Source organism: Neofelis nebulosa, chromosome 16 (assembly GCF_028018385.1).
Source record: "Neofelis nebulosa isolate mNeoNeb1 chromosome 16, mNeoNeb1.pri, whole genome shotgun sequence".
Taxonomy (NCBI): Eukaryota; Metazoa; Chordata; class Mammalia; order Carnivora; family Felidae; genus Neofelis; species Neofelis nebulosa.
The window spans coordinates 17,954,019-17,962,028 of record NC_080797.1 but is presented as its reverse complement, the minus strand read 5'-3'; positions in this window follow the sequence as shown (position 1 = coordinate 17,962,028).

The window sequence follows — 8,010 nt, the reverse complement described above, 5'->3', positions numbered from 1 at the left end:
GCTTATCGCACCCGGCTTAGACTCTTACAGTTAAGCTCACACTGGGCCCTGCGTTCCCACATCCCTGGCCCCGTGTGTTCCTAACGGGTCTGCACGATGAGGCTGGAGGAGGTTAAGTAGCTTCCGTGAGCGACACGGACTGCCCTCCGCCAAGAAAGCCGTTATGTCTCGTCCCCACTGGGAGGATTCCTGGGAACTCAAGAAGGAAATGAAACGGAGGGAGGTGCGTGGCCAGGAATGTGACTTCCGGGCTGGGTCCCATGGATCTGTGTGGTAGTACCTGCTTGAAATTCTGTACTCGCGTTCAGTTTCTTGGGGTTTGGCTTTTACTCAGTTTCTTTTTTTTTTTTTTTTTTTATGTTTATACATAGTGTCGATCTCGGCGGTCTCTCTAGACGATGGGTAACATGAAGCTCCTCTTTTAAATTTTTTTCGTTATTTGAGCTAAAAAGGAAACGTGAATGAAATAAAGAATTTAACTTTTATACGTGTCCCATATAGTCTGTTAAATAATTTTATCTTCATATCTGTGGGCAGAAAAAATCTTAGCTCGGTTTCTCCTGGCGGGGTGTGTGCGCGTAAATTTGGATGTGCTGGTGTTTCATCGAACATTTCACACGGTGTATATTGAAACTGGGTCAGACCTTGAGCAACCTTTCTTGAGTCACAGACGTCTTCGCCCTTAGTATGAAGAACGCCCCCTCCTCCTCCCTCCTCAGAGTTGTCCCCTCCCCAAATGCTTGAGAACCCTTGGTGGGAATATAAAATGGTGCAGCCTCTATGGACTAGTGGTTCCAGAAGAAACTAAAACTAGGATTACCGTATGACCCAACAATTCTGTTTCTGGGTACGTACCCCAGACCACTGAAAGCAGGAACTAGGAACTTGAAGAGACTTGTAGCATGTTCATAGCAGCATTATTTACAGTGGCCAAGAGGTGGAAACAACCCAAGCGTCCATCGACAGATAAGTGAATAAACAAAACTGATGTGCCCACGTGGCGGGGTATTATTCAGATATTAGAGGGTGAGAAGTATCGGCCCCTGCAGCACGGATGAGCCTGGAGAACAGAATGTTAGGTGAAACGTGTGTGTCACCCAAGGACAGGTATCGCGCAATTTCACGTATGGGAAATACCTACAACAGTCAAATCCATAGAGACCGAAAATAGAAGAGTCGTTGCCAGGGCCCAGGCGGGTGAAGGAATGGGGAGCTGCGTTTAACGGTGGTAGAAAACAAGAGGCCCAAAATGGCATCACGTGAACCAAGTCTGGACTTAATACCTAACCACCTTCCCCACAAGTGCTGTCTTAGCCGTCAGTAAGGAATTTTCTGATCAGCATCAGTGAGGTCATCTGTCACGTGGGCCTCTTCCAAACCCCGGAAGGGAGCCAGGGTGAGACCGCTTGCCCTTCCAGCTAAAGAAGGTGATCTTGCCTGAAACAATCCTTTTCTTTTGCTAACAACTTTCTTGCCCCACCCTCCCTCCCATAAAAACCTTTTCTTTTTGTACAATCCTCTGCTTGCTGGACGGGATCCTGCCTGGTTTGTGAATCTCTTGATAAAGCCAAGTAGATCTTCAAATGTACTCAGTCAAGAATTTTGCTTTTTGCACAACACGAATGTACTTAATGCTACTTGATGAGGCAGCGTGAGGCAGCCTGAGGGCAAAATGTTCCTCGGGCACTTCTGGCTGCCCAAGGACAAAGGAAAGGACAGAGAAAGGGTTAAACTGGTAAGAGTCTCCACCAATTTCCCGGAAAAAGGCAATCCCATCAATAGCCTGATCTCTAGTAATCTGTAGATTCTTGATTTTGGCTCGGGTCGTGATCTCATGGTTTGTGAATTTGAGCCCCACGAATGGTGGAGATTTTCTCTTCCCTGCTCTTTCTCTCAAAATAAATAAAATTTTTCACGTTTATTTATTTTTGAGAGAGAGACAGAGCGCAAACAGGGGAGGGACAGAGAAAGAGAGGGAGACACAGAATCGGAAGCAGGCTCCAGGCTCCGAGCTATCAGCACAGAGCCTGACACGGGGCTTGAACCCATGAACCGCAAGATCATGATCCAAGCCGAAGTCGGATGCTTAACCAACTGAGCCACCCAGGCGCCCCTTTTAAAAAATAATAAAAAACTAGGGGGAGCTACCTAAGTGTGTTTCACGGAACCCCAGGACCACCCCTAAGTTGGAAGATTTACTAGAAAGAATCATGGGATTTAGCTTACCAGCATCCCATGGCTAAGGTTTATCATGGTGCTGTGGAAAGGATGGGTCACAGGGGACAAAGCCCCAGGCAGAGTCTGGAGGAATCCAGGCACAGGCTTCCTTCCGCTTTCCCTCCCCTTGTAGCTGGGGCTCTGGGGGTCCCAAACAGACCAGGCTTGGTCGCTTGCTGCTGACAAAATCCAGAGCCAGAGGAATGAGTTGTGGGGAAACAAGGAATTTATTTCAGTGAGGCCAGCACCGCAGGAAGATAGCATCTCTTAAGACAGTGTCTCCAAAGTGCTGAAAACTCTTCCAGGTTTGCATAAGGAAAAGGCGGAACAGAGGTCAGTGGGTACGTGCAGGTTGGCAGTGAAGGCCAGGTTGATCATTGCGGCTAATCACATGGGGTCTTGCTGGCTTAGGGCCGTCCTCATGCTTGAGGGGCTAGTTCTCTGTTTCCACCTGGGATGCTTTGCCTGCAGGACCTTTTGCCTGAGTAGGAGGAATACACTAGAAAGGAGATCTTACTTAGAAAGTACGCCTGAAGTCGGGATGGAGGTGGTTGACTTGACTTCCTCTTTCACCCTGAGGGGTCACCCAGAGCTCACACTTTCCCCAGCGTGGAAAATGTGGTGGCCCATGTGCAAAGTTTCTGCCCAGGGAAGGCCGCTAGAGACACAGCCCCCAAGGATTTGACTGGGCACCGGTCACACAGGCTCTCTCTGCCTGGCTCGTATGGAGATCCCAGACCCCCGGAGAGAAAACTGGCATTCATTTAATAGCATAAGCCACATCGTTTGCCCCAACAGTCCAGATACACTGAGCCACCCTCACCATTAACTGTTGGGTAGAAATGCTCTGAGAGCCCGCATGCCAGTCAAGGACCAAATCTGTCCAACAGCCTTTCAAAGATGGTGGTCTCAGGCCCGCTGTGTTAATCCTGTAGGGCAAGCCCAAGGCAGTGTGAAGTAGGGTCTTAGAAATCAGGTTGGGGGCGCCTGGGTGGCGCAGTCGGTTAAGCGTCCGACTTCAGCCAGGTCACGATCTCGCGGTCCGTGAGTTCGAGCCCCGCGTCAGGCTCTGGGCTGATGGCTCAGAGCCTGGAGCCTGTTTCCGATTCTGTGTCTCCCTCTCTCTCTGCCCCTCCCCCGTTCATGCTCTGTCTCTCTCTGTCCCAAAAATAAAAAAAAATAAAAAAAAAAGAAATCAGGTTGGACGGGGTACCTGGGTGGCCCAGTTCATTGAGCATCTGACTCTTGGGTCCAGCTCAGGTCTTGATCTCACGGTTCATGGGGCCCGTGTTGGGCTCTGCACTGACAGTTGTGGAGCCTGCTTAGGATTCTCTCTCTCCCTCCCTCCCTCGTGTGCTCTCTCTCTCAAAAATAAATAAAGTTCTAAATAAAAAAAATACAAGGCTGGAATCGTTCTTCGTCACCGATGAAAAGCCTACAGAGAGAAAGGTCTTGAGATGAACTAGCCCTGGGCTTAAAGTCAGACATTTCTTTGGGGGCCACGACACTCAGAACTATTGTGCCTTGCTTGTACTTGAGAACTGTATCTATGCCTGACTCTAAAAGGGGGGCGTCTCCAATTTCTCCCGTTCTGAGATTTCCCTGGAGGGTTTTGTCCCAGGTGACCTTCGAATTGTCCTCAAGGATGTTTTATTTTTTATGCTTTTTTTTTTTTTTTTTTTTTTAAGCAGACTCCAGCCTGGGGCTTGAACTCACAACCCCGAGATCAAGAGCTGCATACTCTACTGACTGAGCCAGCCAGGTGCCCCTGAGACACTGATTTTGTAACTGAAAAAAATATTCTTTGTCATATGGCATAAGTGTCCGCTTGCCTTACTTTTGGTCTTCCAAGAAAATGGATGTCTTGGGCAAAGTGGCTCAAATTCCAGCCAAATAGTGGGACAGATGTAATGCCAAAGAGGTAATTAGGTTTGAAAAGCTAATGCCTCATTAAAATATGGCTTTGTTTGGCTTGTTTGGTTGGGTTCTTTTGGTTTAGTTCGGAGCAAGGAAAATACAGACAACGCCTCTCTACAACTCCTATTCCTTAAGAAGAGAATTGTCTATATTAAGAAATATGGAAACATTCCATGCAAATACTCTGACTCTTAAAGTTTTGTGTGTTTTCTTTTTTGTTCGTTTCTTTAAACAGAACTAAATTACTTTATTGAATTAAAAAAATAGACTTATTTTTACATATTCAAAAAATATACTTTTTTTTAAAAGTATATTTATTTTGAGAGAGCGAGAGAGGGCAGAGAGAGGGAGAGAGAGAATTCCAAGCAGGCTCTGCACTGTCAGCACAGAGCCCAACTCGAGCCTCACAGGTGAGTTCGTGACCTGAGCCAAAACCAAGGGTCCGATGCTTAACCGACTGAGCCACCCAGGTGCCCCTAAAAAAAAAAAAAAGACTTTAATTGTTAGCGCAGTTTGGGTTCCGGAGCAAAATTGACAGGAAGGTACAGAGATTTCCCAGACACCCCACCCCCACTCCCGCGTAGTCTTTCCCACTATGAACATTCCCTGGGAGCGGTACGTTACCTATAATCCATGAACCACCAGTGACACGTCATTACCCAGAGTCTGTTGTTTACATCAGGGTTCACTTTGGTGCATGTTCTGTGGATTTGGACGAATGTATAACATGGATCCACCGGTATAGTGTCACAGAGTAGTTTCACTGCCCTAAAAACCCATCGTGTTCCTCCTGTTCATCCTGCCCTGCCCGCCAACCACTGATCTTTTTCACATTTCCATAGTTCTGCCTTTTCCAGAATCTCATACAGTCTGGAATCATACAGTCTGTAGCCTTTTCATTATTGGCTTCTTTGGTTTAGTGAGATGCGCTGAAAGTCTCTCCATGTCTTTTCATGGCTTGATAGCTCACTTCTTCTTAGCGCTGAATAATATTCCCTTGTCTAGATTGTTAAAAACAAGACAAGGCTAGGCCCCAAATGAATTCGTTTATGCTAAGTCCCCAGTTCCCTTCACCATTACTGGTTCGGCTTTCCCGGAAATGGAATCTGAAGCTAGTTGATCAGGAATTGCCTGATGGACCCCTTCCATCCCCTAAAGGAAAATAACCTTGCAATAACCAACCCGATTTTTTTTTTTTTTTTTTTTTTTTTTTGCCTGGTGTAAGTCCCTTGTTCCTGCTTCCTTCTGTCTATGTCTTTCATGTTGTACGGCTCCTCAGTGCTCCTTTTTATCTGTTAGATTGGATGCTGCTGGGTTCCAACAGATTTTTGTTGAACTCTTCACAAGTTTAATATATCTCTGTGTATCTTTCAACAGGGTGTACGCGCCTTATCCATTTCAGTTAATTCTAGGTTTTGACAATGAGGAATAAAGCTTCTGTGAATATCTTTGTACAGGTTTTTGTATGGACATAAGTCTCCAACCCTTTGGTGAACACCAACAAGCAAAATTGCTGGGGCGCACAGTAGAGGGTATGTGAGTTTTGTACGACACTGACAAACTGTCTTCCCAAGTGGCTGCACCATTTTGCATTCCCCCCAGCAGTGAAGGAAACCTCCTGTTGCTCTGACATGCTCACCAGCATTGGATGTTGTCGGTGTTGTGGGTTTTGGCCATTTTATTAGGTGTGTACCAATATCTCGTTGCTTTAATTTACATTTCCCTGATGACATGGTATGTGGAGCACCCATCTGTCCCCTTCCTTGGTGAAGTGTCTGTTAAGGTCTTTGTTTTTTGTATATTTTGAATACCGTCCTTTATCAGATGTATCTTTTGCAAATATTTTCTCCCAATGTCTGTCGCTTATCTTATGATTCTCTTGAGTGTGATTTCTTCTCGTTGATTCATGAGATATTATATTAAAAAAATTTTTTATTACATTTATTTTTGAAAGAGAGAGAGAGAGAGAGAGAGAGCGAGAGCGCGCGCGCACAAGTGGGGGAGGGGCAGAGAGGGAAGGAGACACAGAATCCGAAGCAAGTTCCAGGCTCCGAGCTGTCAGCACGGAGGCCAATGCGGGGCTCGAACTCACAAACCGGGAGATCATGACCGGAGGCAAAATCAGACGCTCAACCGACTGAGCCACCCAGGCGCCTCTGGTATATTACCTTTTAATACCAGGAAGTATGTTTCTGTTAATTTGGTAGGCCAAGAAACTATGATGTTTCACAGTCCTTTCAAACTTTGATTTTCAGTTTTGTATACAAATAGTCTGAATGCTCTGTGAGCATTAGTGCTCATCGGGTTGTGGCTGCTGATTTCTGAGCTGCTGTTAAATCTGGAAGGTTTGATGTTTTTATCAGGAGTAGTTCTGCCCTAATCCTGTGTGAACGGAGATGGATAATTTAAAGAAAAAAACTGATTGCCGTTTTAGAGACATCAAATCCAAAAGAGACTCATTTGGGATTTTTTTTTTTTTTTAACTGTATTTCAATTCATAGGTCCTTTTATTTTCTCCCTTAAAATGTTGTCAGATATTCTCAATTCTTCTATCTTCTTTGTTTATATTCTAAGCTTGTTTGACTTTTTTTTTTCTTTCTATTTTACATTTTAAAAGGGATCTTTTGGGATAATTGTCACATGAACTGAAAGCAAAGTCTTTTGATGACTCATCTTGTAGACACTGTGAGAGCATATTGAGAAAAAAGCAGATGATTTTTTCTCTACTCCTTTTATGTTGTTACAACCATTCAAATAACAGAAGACTACAGCAAATGTTATCAGCTGGCATGTTGGGTAAGTAGTCTGTCGAACTGATGTGACTCTCGGAGGGAGCCATGCGAGGGCATCTGGGCTCACTCTTCTCCTGAAGGTGGCTGGACCCAAAGCTACACTATGTGTGTTCTTTTTTTTTTTTTTTTTTTTTTAAGTATTTAATGTTTGTTTATTTTTGAGAGAGAGACAAAGTGCAAGCGGGGGAGGGGCACAGAGAGAGAGGGAGACACAGAATCCGAAGCAGGCCCCAGGCTCTGAGCTGTCAGCACAGAACCCGACACAGGGCTCAAACCCACCAACCATGAGATCATGACCTGAGCTGAGTCGGACCTCCAACGGACTGAGCCACCCAGGCGCCCCTACACGGTGTGTGTTCTGTTCTGTGGGTAATGATTTGTTTTGCATCCAGAACTTGCTTTAGACTTGAGGTCATCGTGGGGCATCCCAGTTGGCATTTGCCAGTGGCGAAAGAATTCCCCCGAGGTAGAACAAAAGAGATAGAAGTTTATTGAATACACTGCAAGGGAGTGGCAGGGCAGGACAGCAGAGATTGTCTGCTATGAGGTGGTGGTGAGGGGCTATAGTTACAGGGCAGAGTGAGGGAGTAAGGTAGGGGGCAGGGTGGGGGGAAATGTATGGAATTTCCCCTTTTTTGGCGATCTTAGGCACTGTGCCTGGTTGTAAATAGCCCAGTGGTCAGTTACAGCCTATGGCTTGGTAGCCCATTGGTCAGTTACAGCCTATGGCTTAATGAGCCTTTTTGCATCAGCTCCGTTGTCACTGTGGGGCCTTTTGCCTCACTCAGGTTTTCAGTGCTCAAGCCTGTTGCCTAAAAGTGGCCTCTACAGTCATCACCTTAGCACCAACAAACCCTCTGACATAGGCACCATTTTGGCCTGTCTTGTTACTTTGCAGGATAGGGTGCACGGTGTTTGGTATGCAGTCTGTTTCCTTTCCAGAGAGCTCAGCCTTGTCATTTAATCTCTTTCTGGATCAGCGTAATCATTAAAAGTGAAAGTGTAAATAGTGACAGGTAAATAGGCCAATGCAGGGCATGATTATTTGCGTCTATTCATGTCAAATCCTGATATGCACACAGTG